We start from the raw sequence: 19,106 nt of genomic DNA, 5'->3' as shown, positions 1-19,106 counted from the left end.
CCTCACGTTTTATCGCAAACCCAAATGAGCACCGCGAACGCTTCCAAAAAAAAAAAAAAAAAAAAAAAAAAAAAAAAACCAAGGGAGGAGGGGGGGGGGGGGGGGGAGAGATGGAGGAAATGTAGAACTGGCGAACAGTGCGCGGTGGTTCGAGCCCCAATATATCAAACAATGCACTCGACTACCTGATCATCGGAGAGTTACTCGTCGGAGCGTGCGTTTTCACCTGCTCTTCGCGGGAACCGGTTGTAGCAGTGCGGAGCCTCTTACAGAGCAAACTCGCGCGACCCCCTCAATCACTTACCTGCTTGGAGCAGGTGCTTGCAACGTTGCAGGTCTCTGAATTCTCTCAGCGCGCGCTCTCTTTCTTTTTTTTGAAATTCTTTCATTCCTCTATCAACCCTCCTATGCTTCCTCACTCAGCATTTCTTCTGCTCCGGTTTCCCTCTCAGCAGTTCCTTTAATTCTTTTTTTTCTTTGTTTTTCAGTGCAGTCTATACGCCTTCGATTGGCGAGGCTAGTGCAAATATACGCGGGTCGACACGGACGGCTCAAGAAGGTGGCCACGGAGTTTATTCTAGAGCTGGGGGCACGACACCTGCAAACACGGGCGGCCGTGGGAAGAGAGCGCGCTTATGACTTGGAGGCTCTTCGTCGTTTCGCGCGTTCGCAACGTGGCTCAGTTGAAACGAGCAACCGTGCGAAGAAGAGGCGGCGGCCTGTTGCGCCTCGACAGTGTGCAAGCGGAAAAGCGAGAAAGATGAAAGCGCGAGCTCAGAGCGTCGCGACTTCCATTACCGGCGACACTCTATGGGGTAAGGGTCTGCCGAAAAGGAAAAGCAGAGTCGCGAGGACAGTGGAGATTAATTAAGGTGAGAGTGTAAGGAAAGAAAGAAAGTGACTCCAGGAAGGGTCGTCACAAGAGTGATAATGTGTGTGCTCTTCATCTGCGGCCTGGCTCGAGCAGGTTTCGTACAAAAGAAAGACGTTGGATATGTGCGAAGCCGTAAGAAGTATTGCAACTTCATGCCGCTAATACCGTGAATTTGGATTTTCTTGTGAAGGGAGATAAAACCTAGAAAAAAGAGAAAAAGTTACCAATGTTTAAATGTTTTGTTTAGAGATGCAAGTGGTTTTATGATTAAAGTAACCTTCCCCGATTCGCGTGAAATCGTTTTCAGTGTTAAGTGCAGTTGTGGGAGTTCCCAAGTTGACCTTCGTGTAAATGGCTTGCATCCAAGCTTGCCTTGCACTGGCTTGGCTTTAGCCTCGACTACCGGCTCCGCCTATCCACTCGGTCCTACCTTCTGCAGTTCACACGGTGAGGGGATAGGCCCACTCATGACCCGGAGCGACCACGTCCATATCGCTCAAAAGAAAAAAAAAAGAAAAAAAAAAGGTATGCCCAATGAATGGAAGAGTAGAAAGACGATGCACACTGCTTGTGCAATGCAATCAGATTACAGGGTCGTTAAATAGGCATATGATATATGAATTGTATATGAAAGCCATTTTCGACTTAAACAGAGAAAATAGTGGATAAATTTGTCTTTTTGTCTAAACTGATAATTCCCTTTCACATTGAGCGACCATGCATATCCTGAAAATGTTTGCGGAAAAATCCACGATGCGCACTTTGTCTTGAACTTCGACATCAAGAGTTTTTTTTTTTTTTTTTTTTTTTTTTGGGGGGGGGGGGGGCATTGCGGGACCACCTCTGCTTTCTTAACATTGCAGCGACAGAATCAGTTCGGGTACACCCATCAGATGTCCATAAAACTAAGAAATATTCCTTGCCAAAAGTACTGTGCGGCTCATCCGGCTGTCCTTTCCAAGAGTGTCGGTATAGAAATTGTGGTCCTGATCGGAAAGGAGGATTTCCTGGATGTGATCAGGAACCGTCAGAGTTCTCTTGCAGTGCCTCCATGCTTGATGCGTGGCATAATCCTGCCCGGCCTTAAAAAGGGACATGTTGATGTGCACCACCTTTATCTTCTGGGTTCCGCTGCACACTTTGTGGCCCTCGTGTTGCGTATACGGAGGTCCGCTCATCTACATCTCGACGTGCCTATACCTGATGAGTCAAAGCGCTCCTGGAAGCGGCAGTTTCTTGCCGTCCAGTCTCACTCCACCAGTTCTTTGTGCATTCCCCAGCGTCACGCTATCTACGCCTTTTACAACCTGGAGAAAGAAAGCGAGAGTGCATTCAGGGGCAAAACGAGAGGAAAAGTGGCGTGCCCGATTCGGTGTCGAACGCGAACGGGTAGTGCTGACAGTGCTGTGTTTGTGTCGGAAACCCCGTAACGATGTATAACGTCACAATCACACACATAACCGATCAGTAAGAAGCTCATAACAGGGGACGCTCTTTCCCTCTAACGTTAAGGGACAGACCACCCTGCAGAAAACATCCACCCGAACTAGGTCGACACCGCTCACCTGCGCGACGGTGGCCAGCCACTGCTCGCATTCGGGATGCCTGTACCCCAAACAGGTCGATTAAAGTTCCAGCGAGCGACAGCACAGTGTACCATCGCAACTCCAAAATGCGCACGAAACAGAGGGCAAAACAAAACCTGTAAAAACATTCGAAGAAAAAAAGTATGTTCTTTGGGGCAGCGCGCGGCATAACATAAACATGTGCCTCGTTCGCTCACAAACATATATGCCGTTTATGAATTCGAGGCCCATCTTTATCGGCCCCGCATCGCTTACGTGTGCAGAGATCGCCGCCGAGTCTCTGCATAATGCAGCAGCCGCGCCAGCACGTACATCGTGTGCACTCTAGAATCGACACCGTCTGCGGCGCGCGAGCGCATATGATGTATAGTGAAATATGAACGCGCAGTAGCCGGCGGCAGCCGTGTGGTGTCTGACCCGTGAGGGCGCATCGCACGGGACAGTTGGGAGGTCTCTCTTCGTTCCAGCTCTCCCTTTCATTTCCTCGCTGATCCGCTCGCCGAAATTCGGGCAGACAGGCGTAGTACGCCGCAGGTCGGCGAACTACACGCCTTTTAAAATAGCTTAGTCTCCACGGTTTAGCCCCCGGTAGCTGCCGTCGATCCCGCACCTAGAGCGAGGCTCGGGCCGTATCGCTCTCACGTGTCACCTGTCGCGTTTGTGCTGTACGTCTACGACGAACCGTGGCGAGGAAGTTGGCGCGCTGTTATAAAATTAGCACCTGCGCACAGTCGTATGAGCGCGCGCGAATAGATACAAGCGTGTCATCTCTATATATGAAAGAGGCGCGGAGGCGAGCGAACGAGCGAGCGGCGAAGTAGGAGGAGGAAGAGGAAGAAGGGATGTTCCCGCTGGTGTAATTTGCGACTTACTCGAGCATGAACCTATGGTAGCGTTTCTAATCGGTAATCTCTGTCTGCGAGGTCCTGCCCTCTTTGCGCCGGAGCCATCTTACCCGAGAGACTCGTGAACTCGGGGTCCCGTATGAGATGGGTACCTCCCCTCTAATGTCAAGGGTGGAATCGCTCTGGCTCATCCGTGTTTTGTCAATATTCTTCTTTTTTTTTTTTTTTGTAGCTTGTATCGGGGCTTGTTCGGGACATTTCTGCCTTTTTATAGCTCGGCAGTCATTGTGCTATCGCAAATGAATCTGCTTCCGCAGAAGTTCCCGTTAGTTTTATTTTTGCTGTCGGGCTTCAGCTCCCTTGTCTTCGTTTATTTATTTTTTTTTTCATTGCATCCATATATATGTTGTCGCGCAAATGTGATGCATGTGTGAAGTAGGGTATGGACTAAAATGCAGGTGCCAAAACATCAGGGACGTACCTTGAAAAGAAAGTTGTCGACACGGCATCTTTTCTTGCGCGTAACCAAATGGGTTCAAGCATTATATAACAGTCCTTGTTTTCACAGAATCTATGTCAATAACTATGTCACCTTCTTTTTTTCTTGGATTTATTTTTCATTTCCAGTCTGTCTGCATCCGTACTACTTACCGTCTGTTAATTATCTTAGTCATACATTCCCTTCGCGAAGGGGGACCTGCAAGCTTCCTCCGTGAGTGTATTTCCTATCTCGACTCAACGTGGCCCTAAAAAATACCACAGAATGCAGTGTTCGTGAAAACCAGGCGCGTCGGCAGGGGTTAATTCATTCATTTTTTACACATACTGTTGTCTCAGAAAGGGGGACATACTGGACCTTACCGGATCTATCTTCGCGCCGAAAGAGTTTTAGATACCGTCGTTTCCACAGAATGTGTCATCATAACCCTCTGTTAAAAAACCATCTTTTTTGTGAGTCCTTCATACATTTCACCCTGTTCCGATCATATATTGATGTTTCATTTTCGAGAACAAGAATGTGTCAGTATTCTTTTATTCCTAAAGCCAGCGTTGACTGGAACGACCTTCCTCCCTCCATCGCTGCCATTACTGATGCTGAAAATTTCAAAAAATTTCTGCCATCATATATTTCAGCATTGCATAACTATGCACTGTATTGTTTCTTTTGTGCTACTCTGCGTTCCGTCTGGCTTGACGTTTCTTTCTGTGAGGCCTTCGGGCCCGGAAAGTACTTCAAATAATTAAATAAATTAATTAATTATTAATTAATTAAATAATGAGAGGAGTGGGAACACTGAGTATATACAGTGGGTATAGGGGTTGCATGATGCAGTTCATAGATACGCGAATAGTGTTCGCAAACATAAGTAACCATGCTGGCACTACACCCATTAAAATGAACTTACTCGGGCAGCCAGAGCGACTATAAACACACAGCGATAAACCAACAAACAGCTTCATGCTATCCTTACGTCAACAATGCCAATGTGCTTAGAGGACCGTTCATGCACAGAACCACACGAAAGAAAACCAAATGTGAAAAGTATCCCTATCATTCATACATGAGATCTAAACACTGTCTACGTAATGTTTCAGAATATCCTTTTTTGTAGCTTGGAGCGGTAAAGACGTCTAACTCGCTTTTGGTAAGATCTGTGTACTTGAGAATACGAATGAAGTTTCAATACTTGTTAGTCTAACTGCCCTTGTAATTATTTTTGTTAAAGTCGATGTGACAACTTATGCGACGGGCGCCCTTCAACTGTGTATGATAATTCATCCATTTTGTCGGCTAATTTTCAGCTGTACTTGTGTGAATTGACTTGGAGGGCGTCCGCCACGTTCCGTCTGGATTGACGTTCCGCAGAATCGCTGATCAAGTCAGTCAGCATGGACCATATTTTTTCTGATATCTACATCATCTTTCTTCTTCAAGTAAAACATCCATGAAAGTGCAGTTCTCGCAGAAATGAATATACAGGGTGTTTCATCTAAGATTTTACCTATTTAAAAAAAAAAAGGAAAATTAAGCTTTATTGTCGATTCTTTTTTTAGCTGTTGTATAAGAGTAGAGAAAAATCAGGAGTCTTAAATGGTACTAATTAGCTTAATAAAGAACTAAGATTAACTAATTAACTTTTTCTTTATACCAGCTAGAAGCTACTTTCAAATTGCAACAGTGAGCTACCGGTGTGAGAATGCCAAATAGTATTTTAAACGACAAGAAACGCGCATTTCTTAAGGACTGCAGCGCTGGCAATTCTGGCCACTTTCGACGCACGAAAACGAAACCTAGCAGACGAAGCGCGGAATTGTACGCGCCCACGAGTGACGCAGTCGTGACGTCGCCGGGCGAATCAAGCAGTCTGAAGGCGGCTGCTGCCGCTCGTGATATACTTTTCTGGCGCTGCGTCATCACATCCAGTGGTGCGATATCTATGCATGTACTGCTTTTCTTTTTATTTCACCCTCTGGGAGCCAAAGCTTGTAGTCAAGAGGGAGGGCTGATTTGCCCATACCATCAGCGCTACGCCCGCACCATGACAAGCTTCGCCCGCAATGCGTTGGTGATATCTCAAGATCCTACCAGACCATGACGCTGCTCCAGGCGCGTATTTCGCGGGCGCAGCGGCCGCCTCCAGACGGCTGGTTTCTCTCGGTGACGTCACGGCTGCGTCATTCATGGGCGTGCATAAGTGCGCGCCTCGACTGCTAGGTTTCGTTTTCGTGCGTCGAAAGCGGCCAGAATTGCCAGCGCTGCAGTCCTTAAGAAATGCGCGTTTCTTGTCATTTAAAATACTATTTGGCATTCTCACACCGGTAGCTCACTGTTGCAATTTGAAAGCAGCTCGTAGCTGGTATAAATAAAAAAGTTAATTAGGTAATCTTAGGTAATTAACAAGCTAATTAGTACCCTTTAAGGGTCCTGATTTTTCTCTACTCTTAATACAACAGCTACAAGAATAATCGACAATAAAACTTAATTTTCCTATTTTAAAAAAATAGGTAAAACCTTAGATGAAACACCTGTATATTCAATTTACACACTGGTAAACAAAGCAGTATTTAGCCTAGCAGCGAGCATAGACACAATCCAGTCGAATTTGCCAGGGACACTTGGGGTAGGGGGAAAGGGGGGACCTATGCTCATATTTCATCGCTCAACTCACTCTCCGAGACAGCAAATGTCGCAGCTATAGGAGAAAGCATCCGGCTCTCTCCAGGCGAGCAACGGACGGACTAAAACACGGAGAAAGGCTGCCCGCACAAACCCACGCTTATTATCAGCGTCGTTGTCGTTGATACTTTGTATTTATTATTGTTGTACCGTCTCCCCGGCTTCCCCGCTCCTTCGCATCAGCGTGGCCGCAAACGTTCGCTTCAGCGGTGACACATTATGCAAGCGTGCCTTGCCTCGTACGAAGGCGCGTTGTCGCGAGCACGACCAAGCGTGCGACCCGACTCTGTCAGCCCGGCAGCGACTTTGTCAGCCCGCCAACTCGGTGTCATCCTCGGTCTCTCCGAGTTTTGTTTTCTTTCTGGCCGTAATCCGGAAAACGGGGTCAACAGTATTCAACCGCAGACGAGGCTTATTGATTTCACCCGCCTTCGCCGAGGAAGCAATGAAGGGACAACTTCGGGTCTGTGCGGTATAAACACGTCTATTCGGAAGTAATCGAGAAGAAATAAAGAAATAAATATGCATGATTGAAAGAAGAATGGGGATGGGGCGAGGGGGTCTGCTGTCAGCGGCGTAAACAAATGCCCCGCTTGCAAGATAGCGCTGTCTGGCTGTCTAACGCACAGGAAGTCCTTAGAAAGTGCGCCGCCTCGGCCTGACATTTGCTGCGTCGTTTCCAAGCCTCATGTAGTAAAGTCACTTTGAGTAGGAGATTTTGGAAACAAAAGGAAGTTCATAGATGCTTTCACTGATCCGTGGTTGATTATATGCGCAGGAATGTGCACCGTTTAATACAACTGACTATAAAAACATAGTAGCGCTAAACAAATGTGCTGACACGGTCCTTGCTCTACTGTAATCGAGTTCGACTACGCTAATGTTGCGGTTGCTTTCTGCATTCCAACCAGACACGCTCAGAATGCGGGTAACGTTGGCTGAGAGCCGATTCCTTTATTTTGTTCCCTGTGCAACCTATTTCGTAAATGCAGCACTCTTTTAGGGCCGAAAATTCAGTTTCCGCAGGAAATGCCCGAAAGCGTTGCGTTATTTTAATCACATCGCAAGCCTTGTTTTGAATGCATATCTTATGAAGCTGCTCTTTCTGCCAGATAAAATAACAATGCTCCCGTGGCGATAGCCAATGGCGTTCTTTGTTTTCGACGTGCTTCATGCTTTCAGTATTGCGCAGACTTCTCCTGAATCAATGCGGCGGGAAGGTTTTGGTCCTTTCATTCCAAAAGAAGCAATAAAAGAAACAAACGACAAGCAAGGAGTCTTCACACCGTGCACCTATACAACGGCAGCGCAAAGCGGCACTACGTCTTTCACGGTGTCTGTTACTCAGTTTCGCGCTTTTTTTCTCTCTTTCTCTCTCTCTCTTCCTTTAGAGCTGTATCCATTCCTGCTTTCCAGGAGTTCGCCGACGGCTCTGTGTACAGAGTCCCGTCTTTTCTCTTCATTTCCCCGCCCTAACGGGTTTCTTAACGTTCCGCGCCACAGAAGCGGCGAGCAGTAAGAGCGCTCCCGGAGCTTTCTTGTGGGGCCCCGTGGCAAGCAAACGGTGCTTCTTCGCAGCCCAAGGAAGCACAGCAAAGTGCACGGCGACGGCAACGAGGATGATGAGAAAGAGAAAGAATTTCCTAAAGGATGGCAAGATGGAAGAGGAGCAAATTGAAGAAACAGCCAGCGTCGGGGGCTCCTCGGCTGCAAACAGTTCCATTTCACGGTTGCTGCGCCGCGCAACGTCGCAAAACAAACGCCGGGAGTCCACGGCGCCGCAACGAAGCGAGCCGCACGCTCCCAGCACGCGCCTCAACGGGGCTTCTTCCCTTCCTCCTCTCTCTCCATTTCGCCGCCGATTCCCAGGGCGCACGTTGGCCGCTCTTAATCCCCGACGTCACGAAGGCGCGCGCTGGAGAAGCCCGACCGTGGTTTTGTGAGTGAGTGAGTGCATGCGGTGCCGGTGTGCCCCGAAATGCAGGCCAGCAAAAAAGCTGGCAGGCCCAGCCTGTGCGTTTGTGGGGAGAGGTAGAGATGTGTAACGCTGGGCTCGGTTTCTGTCAGGCACGGCACTGCAGAAGCCGGTGTTTTGCCCGACGCGCTGGACAGAGGAGCTGTAACTGAAACCGGACTAGTGCGCACGCATTCTTTGGCGAAGTCATGAGCTCAGTAACACGTGTCAGTAATCTGAAAATGGCAAAAAATAAAGCCGAAAATATTTGGAAGAGATACAAAGATGTGAAAATTAGTAAAAAGAAAGGTTACCGTGGTACTGATACGCCTCAAATTGGTACAAATTCTTAATTTCGTTATTGTATATAGTTGTTTAGACTCAAAAGAAGTCATAATTAATGTTGTTGACGCAGTCACATTCCCAACCAATATGCATTAACTTGCCTTGAAATGTGACAGATCTTTTAGAGCGTGACGCAGAAGCTACAAAGAGGTGTAAATAACTTTTGCATACATTGCATAAATTAGCCTTACTTATCTCTTCTGCCCGCGCCTTCTTAACAAGATTGTCTCTCTTCCTCCCGTTTATTTTTTTTACACCCGTCCTTCTATTAACATCACATGCTAGACTTCAGTATACTCTCGAGAGAGAAGCAGTTATGGATGGCTGCAGCCGATTGCGTTTCCTCTTTCTCAGCACCGACTGCTAATTACAGCTATCTTGGCTCTCTTCATCGAAGATTGATATTTAAACTTTCATTTGTGTGTCATGACAACATTGGGGTATATGAGGCACGAAATAATGCAGGATTCTGGGTTAGTCTCGATCATCTAAGCTTTTTCGACAAGAGAAGCAATATCGGAACACGTCTCATAGACGGCATTTTCATGCTTAGTGAGCATGATATACTTCTAGCTCCCATTTCAGTTAACTTCGTCCAAGAATCGATGTGATCCTGTAAGGCCGAACATGCAGCCGAACCGGGTGCCAAGATGAAGCCATACATTTTCGAACCATTCTGAAATTTTTTCGCCGAACATTTCGCACCAAAATGAAACAGGGATTTCTTCTACTATCGCCTCAAGAAGGGTTCGAACCAGCGCCGGCGCGAACAGAGAAGTTTCAACTGTCGATGCTTCGGACCACTCAGCCGTCGCCGCCACCTCTTGGGCATGTGTTCTATAGCGTAATTGCTATTGCTGCATGGTTTAAATTGCTTTCTTCGCTTTTCATTACAATAGTTAAGAACTTCCAAAGGCTCGGAAGGTGATTGTGCTCTCGCCGTTGCCATGCACATTTACTTAATGAGTCAGGACACAGAAACGTTCGCCTATGTCGCCGACCGCCGCTTTGTGTATCCACACACAAAGATGAGAAGGCGGCTTAATGTGTCGCTAAAACCAGAGACGGGCACTGGTACACAAAGGAGTGAAAGAAACGATGGACACTGAGCACACTGTCTACCATAATAAAGCGGCTGAACACTCGGAAGCACGTAAATCACCAAAAGCAGTCAGTTAGGAACTTTAAACACTGAGTTCAGTGGAAGAAAATTTCGCAGGTATACGACGGCTGCTCATCACGCCTTGAAAGTAGTCAGAAGGACCATGCGCCATTCTTAGGTCGAAGAAGTGACTGTGGGCGGCGGAACGTGCAGAAGCCAGACGACCTGAACAATGCCCCAGTGCGGCTACCTCCATCTATGAGGTGTCCTAGTCTCCTTTACAGCATTTCTATCTGTGCTTTAATGCTAACGCCTGCTCTGAACGACAAGAAAATATTTTTTTTATTATTCGTCTATACCAAGGTGCTCTCGTTCCGCTTGGTATCGAACCTGCCAGCTCGAAGGCATATTCAAATACTACACATTCAAGGAAGCGAGTATATTAGCACTACTGCGACTTGTTACAATTAAGGTCCAAATCACGGTCAAACTGAAGAGGATTGAAAGTGAGACTTTTTCTGTGGGAATTAAACTGCAGTATCCTCATTTGCCTGACATGGAAAGTTGAATAAAAATGGCGAGGCGTATGCATGAGAATGCAATAGCACTGGACGTTTTTCCTTCATTTATTGGTCTCTTTTTTATTTATTATTTCCCTTCATATTTTATTATATGCTGCTGCCTGTATTTCTTTGGTCATTGAAGGTTGTTGCTGAACTTCGCTGAACAAACTGCCAAAAAGTATTGCTGATTCTTTTTCTGAATCATTCTAAGGCATTTTCATTTTTTTCTGCACTCTTCTTAGACATATTTGCTTTTGTGGAGTCGTTCATAGTAATTTTAATTTCCACGGTCGCTCGAATTCTTCATTTTTGCAGTCATTCTTATACATACTAATTTTTGCTGAATCATTCGTGCTATTCATTTTCATCAGTCATTCTAACCCACAATAATATTTTCTGAATCATTTCTAGTCTTCATTTTTTATTAGTCATCTTTAACCCATTTCACTTTTAGAAAGTTATTTTTAGAGGTTGTTCTCGTTGAGCTACTGTCCGACCTCTTTCTTCATTATCTCTCCGACAAATTGAGATGATGATTTCCCTCTTCCTATTTTGTCGCATGCCAATCGTAGTAGGTGGCTTCACCGTGCACCTCGGCGTGGCAGATGCCGGGCAGCTGTCACAACGCGTGACACCCAGGCATTGTTTTTATTTTTTTTTTGTCTCCATATGGGGATTTTAATTGTAACGCTGAAATACGTGATGCAAGTTGCACCTCCCTCTCAAGCGTCCCTTAAGTTTTTATCGGAGGGTGGTAATATTCAAAATTTTGAAATGTCATCCTATACGATTTGATGAAAGATTCCAATAGTAGATGTTCAATATTATTCAAAGGTAATCTAATGTGTTCTCAAATTTTATCCCGAAATGCTTTGTTATAATGACACTATTTTCGAATATGGCATACTACACTTCCTTTGGACGTCTATAGTACAGAAATAGAACTGACTCCGACGCCGAATGGTACACGGCCGCGATCGGTTGGTGCTGGTTGAGTCTGTATCGTATATAGCGACGCAGTTCATGAATGCGGCAGCGTTCGTAAAGCTCACATATGTATTCCTGTCTACACGGTTTAGTAAACTGCACCTTGGCGCCCAGCCTCGAAGGCAGTGTAGGTCTCGCCCATTCCATTATGAAAGAGAACCGAGGAAGGGTTGATATTGGGCCTCAGTTCGCCAGCCAAGCCAACCTTTCGACAAGGGGACTTATCATCAGACCTTGTTCAGTTATGCTTAATACTGTGTAGCCATCTTCTTCCTATAGTTCTAACCTGGCACTTCCCTTGCTATTGATGTGGCGGTAGCTGGTACGCTAGCATGACTTATAAGTGGCGAATGCCAATTAGGGATAATATTCCTGTATGCCGCATGGTATTACGACAACAGAGTTAGAATATTGGCTTGGTGTTGTTATTCCTCAGTGTAGACCAGTATTAGCGTTCTCAGAGCTGTATAGCTATTACTCCTTACGGCGTAGCACCCCACCACATCGTCTCCGTCTCTTCGCTGGTTCGTACGATCGATTGTTTCTTAAGAATATTTGAAACTTTTCGATTTGGTTTTTGGGCACGTTATTCGCATTCGATTCAGTTCTGAAAAAATTAGCTGTAGATTAGGTTGTGGTTAAACCTGGAGTTACGCGAGAGTAATCTGCATGGCTGCGCTATAGGCTCGGCTTGAAAGTAAAAATGCAAGCTTGGGCGAGTTGGTGATGGTTCACTTGCCACATGGCGCTAAAAAGACAATGACACGACGAGACATGCAGGATGGTAAAGACATCGCTTTTACACATAGTAGAATACTTTATGGTTTCAGCTTTATTTATGCCATAGGGGAATCACTACACGTATGAGCACACCTTGCCTCTCGACGTTGGCCATTCTCATTCGGGTGTAGAAGACTTCTAGTGGTATGACATCGTCTCTATAGGTCCAACTCCGGGGCACACCGCCGTCACAACGTTCGAACGAACCTTCTGCCTTAGCAACTCGCTGTTGTCTTTCGCCCCTACTCTACCGAGTTATCTGTCTTCTTCGTTCTTCGGACGGGCACGGCGAAATAGTGAGACTGTGGCCAATTTAGCTCTCGCTACAAAAATTAAAAAAACAAAATACAAGTACCATTCGCGCAGCCGTATTGTTTACGAATTCATTTCCGGCCCGAGTTGTACCTTGCATTTAGTTTTGCTCCATGTAGTATTAGTAGTAAGTAGATTTTTTTATAGTAAAATAATCAAAAAGGGAGTAAAAAATATGTTTGCCAGCCCCTTATCTGCTATCTAATCACTAGAAACACCTGTACTGAGGCGGCGGAGGTAAGCGTTGGAGAGGTAGAGGAAATGAAACAGGTGAGCGACAGCGAGAAAGGACCGGATAGGTTAAAGACAAAATAAAGGCATCGTACATATCTGTACAATGACTTTAATTGTGCCCTAAAATCATCTTACTGTAAGCGCTATCCTTGTTGAATGCTCTAATTTCGCGAACATTTAGTGCAGCTTAGTGCTACCGTCCGTAAATTGGGCGGATTTCGTTGGTTGGGAGGGAGGTTGAAAAGTTTGCGAGTTCTGCGGCACATAAGTTGCTTCTTCGGTAAAGCCCCTGTAATGGAATGAAAGCGTCACGGTTTGTAGCCACCAGACGCATTAGTCTTTGCCCCTTTGTCTCTGAGCACACAAGGGCCCTTTCGTAAACTACAGCAGGGAAGAGGGCAACGACAGTCTGAGATGGGTCGTCACCGACGTCATCGCTCTCCGAGCATCAGGCGCGCATTTCCGAAGGGGGAGAAAAGCGGGCCCTGAGTGGCACGCGGACATTCCTCCCCCTGTTCAGAAGATGCAACAGCGCCTCGAGGAGCGGAGTTTTTTTCTTCCGCGAAAAGGGTGATGTCTTTATCGCGCCAGATGCCGTCTCTGGGGCGACAGATTTCCTCGCGGCAAAACGTGCACGGTGACCCAAACGCGCCAGGCGCGCGCTCACACGCGTCGAGGGGAGGAACGAGCCGCAAAATGACAGGAGGACGATGACGCTGCCAGGACAGGATGGCAGAGAAGGGATTCTAGCGATGGGGGAAAGAGGCACCGAATGCACGCCAAGGAAGTGAGGAGGGACGCAGGCCAAATCGCGGGGCCTCCGAACGCGCAAGCATGCCAGCCACGCAACGACGGGAGCACAGCGGTGGCTCCTCAACCCAGCACAGCAGCAGCAGCCTTGCGGCAAGGCTGTCGCGCGAGGGCGCCAGGAGTCGAGGAGAACGCACGAAGGGGGGTGCGCGAGGCGAGCAACCGCGCGGCGTCTCACCCTCTCCCTCGGGCCGCGCATCGTGCTCTCGGGAGAAGCGTCGCAGTGTCGGCCAGGAAGCCCGCACGGCTCGAAGCAGCTGCCGCCGCCGCAGCCGCCGGTGTGGTTAGGGTGCAAGACCAGCCCTTTTGCCCGGTTCACGTCGACGGTGCGTTGTGTGCGCGAGAGAAACTTGCATCGCCTCTGCCGCACTGCTGTGCGACTCTTCTCTTCCCGAGATCAACTTTTGGAAAGCGACGCGCCTGTCCCGTTGGCCGAACGGCGCGGCATTCCTCGTGCGGCCCTACCTACCCTCCCGTGCGCTGCCCGGTCGTCACCTGACTGAGGATCCACCGTCCGGTGCGGCGGTTTTGTTGTCGTGCTTCCCTTTCCTCGGCTGCGGTTTGTTTTCGCGTTCTGTGCTCGAGGCTTCCACGATTGCTTCGTGAACCATGTCGGTGACAGTGTGACGCGTACTGCATTCACGTGTGTACAGCCTACGCTGGGAGAAAGCTTTTTCGCCGCCCACCTACTCGGGATCGGCGAACGCCAGGTGAGTTTTGGTCCGTCGCGCCTGCTGTGGAGTTGCCGCCCCCTCGTTGTTGTCTCCCATTTGTGTTTGTGGGTGTGAGTGTGCGCGCGCTTGTCTATGCTTGGAAGCACACGAGCACGTGCCGGTTTGCACCAGTGTCTGCATTCCTATAAATTATTTTGGGTGCTTGCGCTCATATTTTGTGATGTAATTCCTGTTGCGGCAGCATGCGACTAGCACGTTTGATCATCGCCGGCGATGTATTGTGCTGTTTCCTCCTCGATTGCCGTCTGCCGTTTACCTGTCCGCTTGCTGCTCAATTCGTGTTTACTTGTTTATTTTTCTCCCAAAGCTCACTTTGTGCCTTGCGGCATGCTCGTTTTGCAATGCACGTCGTTAAACTGAATAGAACGTCCAAAGTTAAATCGAGTCAAGAAAAACAAAAAATTGCCTGTTAAAATCCTCTTAAATGGGCTCGTGGGACAGCAAGTTATATACAGCGCAGTTTACTGAAAATTTTGTAATTCATTTGAAGCAAACGTTTTCTTTTAGGCTACGAAGTTTTGAGAAAGTTAGAGTAGCTCTTCTTTGCATCTAAGGGTGATACAGACCGTATTCTCCCTTTATTTTTTTAATCGATATGATATGAACCCATCATTCGGTTTCGCCTCCAGCCGTCCACTTCCGCGGCATCAACCAATAGAGGTGCTCGAGCCACGCTCGTCTTTAGCGAGTTGATCCACTAATTGATATGTGGGATTACGTTATAAATCATATGCGCTTACACATTTTCTCCTCCTATGTTATTAACATTTTGTTTCCCCAAACCCTGTCATATTCTATACAAGCGAAAATTGCTAAATAGTACCGATTCTTGACTGCGGTGTCCTACGTGTCATGAAAGGCTTGCCCCACACTTTCAGGTAGAGGTCGTCTTTCGTCCTCTAGTCACGCTAATAGGTTATTTCTAACCAGGATCAAAAAGCAAATACAGCACGGCACTACGTCGAGATTGAATACTAACTAATGCATGCGCGGCAAGGGGGCACGTCTCTCCGATGACCACAGCCCAAAAAGATAGCGAGGGTCTAAACCAATAATAACGCCGCAAAATCGATTGGTCTCATTTTTGATCGCTTCTTAACCAGAAAAAAATCTGTACCTCAAGAATACTGATGAGAAAACGGTTACCACACACCTATTCCCGCGTTTCTTCCGTCTCCTTACACATACTTTGTTCTGGGCAAAAAAAGCATACCTAAATTATCACACAAGCAAGAAGCTACCTTTAAAGGAGCTTGCTAAAGATAGTATCGTAATAGTTATACTTATGTGCTAGGCTGAGTTTGGTCTACGTCATCTCTGAAATTCGGAGTCCACTGAGCCTACTGCCGTGACATCATAGATGCATAAACTGAAACTCATTACTTCATGCGACCCAAAGAGCGAAGATACAGATTAATGGTGACTGAAGTCATTGTAGTTCATTACGTCGCCAAAACGTACAAATGAGCATTACTGCCAAGGTCGACGATATGCGGTGACCACCGCAAGGCACCTGCGTTCGACGGCAAAGCATGTCGTACGTCAATTTAAACCGCAACTAATGGTCTTACGGCGAACTGAAGGCCTTCTGCGCTTGGATCGAGTAATCGAGCTGGGATGTGCGTCGTCTCGAAGCGGGGCCCCCGTTCGTACTTTCACGGCTTAACCTGATTTATTTACTTGTATTTTGTAGTGGAATCGGCACTGGCCTAAGTCGCGTGTCTGACCTGTGCGGTCCAAGGGACCCTGTAGACGTGCACCGACTGATGGTTGATCACGGGCATTTATTACAGCCGGTAGGTCATTTGCGAAGGGTTCGGATGAACTCCTTGCAAGACTGACCCAGATGGCGCCGTCATTGCGTGGTCGCGATGACGCTCTTTTGTTGTGCCCGGACATTTGAGTGTACAAATCGAAACATTCTGGGAGCTACTTTGTGTTTCTTCCGAGGACTTTGGTAGGTCAGCGCTAGATACCTTGCATTCACTTAGCGTCCACTTATCATCAAAGCACAAGTATCATCAAAGCATCAGTACCGAATTAAGTGGTAATTATTATTTACAGTGAACGCTGACGCAAGTCCTGCTATCGTGTATCGGCAACATGTTTTTAAATTTGTTGAGCTTGTCTACTTGGATGTGCATTCTCAGTTGAGATCGTTACCAAATCTCTAGTCACCCAAACAGACTGCAGAGGTGCCCCTGCTTTGGTTTGCAGTAAAGTATATAGATAGCAGTCAACTAACCGTACCAACGTAAGAATTTTTGAGAACCCCCAAAAGTATTTCTCGTTGTCGTATTCAGAGAGAGAGAGACTTTTTAATAAAGAGCAGATATTTTAGCCGGCGTTTAAATTTCGCTGGCATGCTTACTCTGTGTAGGAAGGGGAATTGGGGAGGAAAAGATGGAAAAAGAATCGCGAGGAGATTAAAATAAATGAATGGGGAGATAAAATGCGGTCATTAAATGCGTTCTAAGGTGCATCGTGAAGTAATGGTATAAAATGAAATGATGAAATGCATAGTCCGATAAATGTGCTTATAGAGCAGTTCACAGCGTGAAAAATGCCTAAGGGTAACATTCAAGGTGAACTTAAAGTTTGTCTAAAAGTCCAATGTCTTTTAAATACGTAAATCAAAAGTTCATTGTGAGTCTCTGTTGCCTAGGGAAGGGACCTAAAACAATGTCCGTTGTTAAAGGTACTGGGGAGAGCTTTTCCATGCTATGTTCGTAGTACGCACGCTCGTCAGCGTACGCAGGACACTCAAGTAGGATATGTTGCACAGTTTCAATCGAACCACAGTTGTCACAAAGCGGACTGTTCATTTGACCAAAACGGTATCGCAAGCTATTTGTATATGCACAGTTCAGGCGGAGTCGGTGGTAAAGACTGAATTTGTGGTGATGTAGAATATTAAGACGAAAGCCTTTAATGCCTCATCGTTGTCAGCAGGAGCTGTCGCCAGAGGGTGTTACACGTTCGAGGGAGATAGCTAAAAATAAATAAATAAACCTCGTCTCCACCGGCAATCGAACCTTATCCCTTGGATCCCCCAGCCGAGCGCTTTACCAACTGCGTCACGGATCGTGAAACGTTCATCATAATTCCCCCTTGTCTACCGTGAGGATAGCGAGATTCTGCGAGACAGATACTGCGCCTTTGATTTCCTGTACACGAATTATAGAATGCCGGTGAACTTCGATGCGTTCAATGGAATGCTGGTTGTGTTTGACAAGGGGCGCGCCATGTACCGTCACGACTGGTCATGACGTCACCAGGCGATTCATACATAGACGAAGCTGACCCCGACGGGCATCCGATCCAGGCGTCCGTGCGGCACCTTTCATCTGGCGCTTCCCCAAAAGCCACACCACACAGCAAACAGAAGCAGACCCAGATGTCTAGGGGCGTTAGTACATTGCTTGTTAGATTGGGCAATAATAAAAAATAAATGGCCTGCACGCACCGTCTTTCGAAATAACGGGCTAGACGTTAGTACTTATATTATGGTGAGGCTACCCAAAAGTAATAGAAAATAATAGGCGTTAGTACAGCAGGCATCAGCGATATTTCAAATTGTTACAGGATAGCAAAGGCGCAGTATCCATCATAATTCTCCGCAGATACATGTACCACGCCGTAAATGAAGGGAGGAAGGTGGGAGAGAAAGAAGAAAGGGAGATAGAGGTGCCATAGTGGAGGGCTACGATCCACCGCGCTATAATGAATGGCTTTCGCCTCATCGCACTTTTGTGGTCCTAACTGCCCTCTAGAATATTGCAGCAGCCGTTTGAAAGTTATGAGATAGGCCGCAATCGCATTTTTCGCCTCAGCTGTAGGGCACATTTCCTCCCTCAGTGCTGGAACTTCGCTTTCACAACAGTGGATAGACTCACATTTGAAAGCAAAAGTCGGCACTATCGCGCCCCTCCTTCCTTTCTAAAGCTGTGCGATTATATCCGATATTTTTATTTCTGTGTATTTTCAACACCTGATTAACACAAATTACACATTAGTGTTTGAGATGAATGTTTTCTTTGATTATGTTTTGGCGCTGTTACGCTAGGATATTTCACGGCGATTTCATTTCGTAAGCCGACTCAAGGCGCACAAGTGCAGAATATCAAAAAGCAAGTCAGCCTATCCCCTCTCGTACCTTGCAGAGTAATAATGCATCAGCTTAAGGCGCTCTGAGACGACGGTTCAGTAAGCATGCGTCTTCATCATTTTCTACTGATTGCCGAGCCCTCATGACTGAGAATGCTGTTTCTTGTTGATTTAGCAGCTTCCAAATAAGTCCCAAATGTTGAGAGACAGGTTGCGTCAGGTTGCACATGCTTCAGAGTACTGCACTCAAGCAAAGAGCAGCGTTGCACTTCTTTTAGACTTATACTCCTTGATAGCTAGCGAGAGAGCGCTGGGCTTAGCCATTACCGTCATTAACGGTGCCGTTGCCTAAGTACGAAGCTGTGTATATTTTTACGAACAAAAAAAATACCTCGCCTTCACATTCTAAACTTGCGCAGTCGCGTGGGATTCCCCCCGTTTGGTTTGGCAATACTGCGCATGTTTTCTTTAGCGCGCGGTGTACTTCAGTGTGTGTTCCGCCATTTTGGCGCGAGCGGCTTTCGCAGAAAAAGATTGGATAATAGAGAAGGAGAAAGCGATGGTCAGTCTTTTTCAATCTCACAGCGGAGTTTTTCTTTTTTTCTCTCTAGCCGGTTTTTCGTTCTGCTGGTTCAGCAAGAAAATTAGGGTCTCATGACTCCACGGCAGCAGTGTCTTGCGAAACAGAATGCTAT

General features: G+C 46.9%; 1 protein-coding gene across 2 annotated transcripts in view; it reads left to right on the top strand.

Annotated features, from left to right (window-relative positions):
- Nucleotides 1-13,805: 13,805 nt before the first annotated feature.
- Nucleotides 13,806-19,106, top strand: part of LOC146186613 (irregular chiasm C-roughest protein-like) — a 354,131-nt gene continuing 348,830 nt past the window's right edge. For both annotated transcript variants that reach the window (XM_084607354.1, XM_084607353.1), the window contains exon 1: nt 13,806-14,280. The gene's annotated coding sequence lies outside the window, so the exon portion shown is untranslated. The remainder of the gene's footprint in view (nt 14,281-19,106) is intronic.

This window comes from Amblyomma maculatum, chromosome 6, assembly GCF_055883805.1.
Source record: "Amblyomma maculatum isolate TAMU_Amacu chromosome 6, ASM5588380v1, whole genome shotgun sequence".
Lineage (NCBI taxonomy): Eukaryota > Metazoa > Arthropoda > Arachnida > Ixodida > Ixodidae > Amblyomma > Amblyomma maculatum.
The sequence above is the reverse complement of the archived record's forward strand: the minus strand, read 5'-3'. Positions and strand labels throughout refer to the sequence as shown.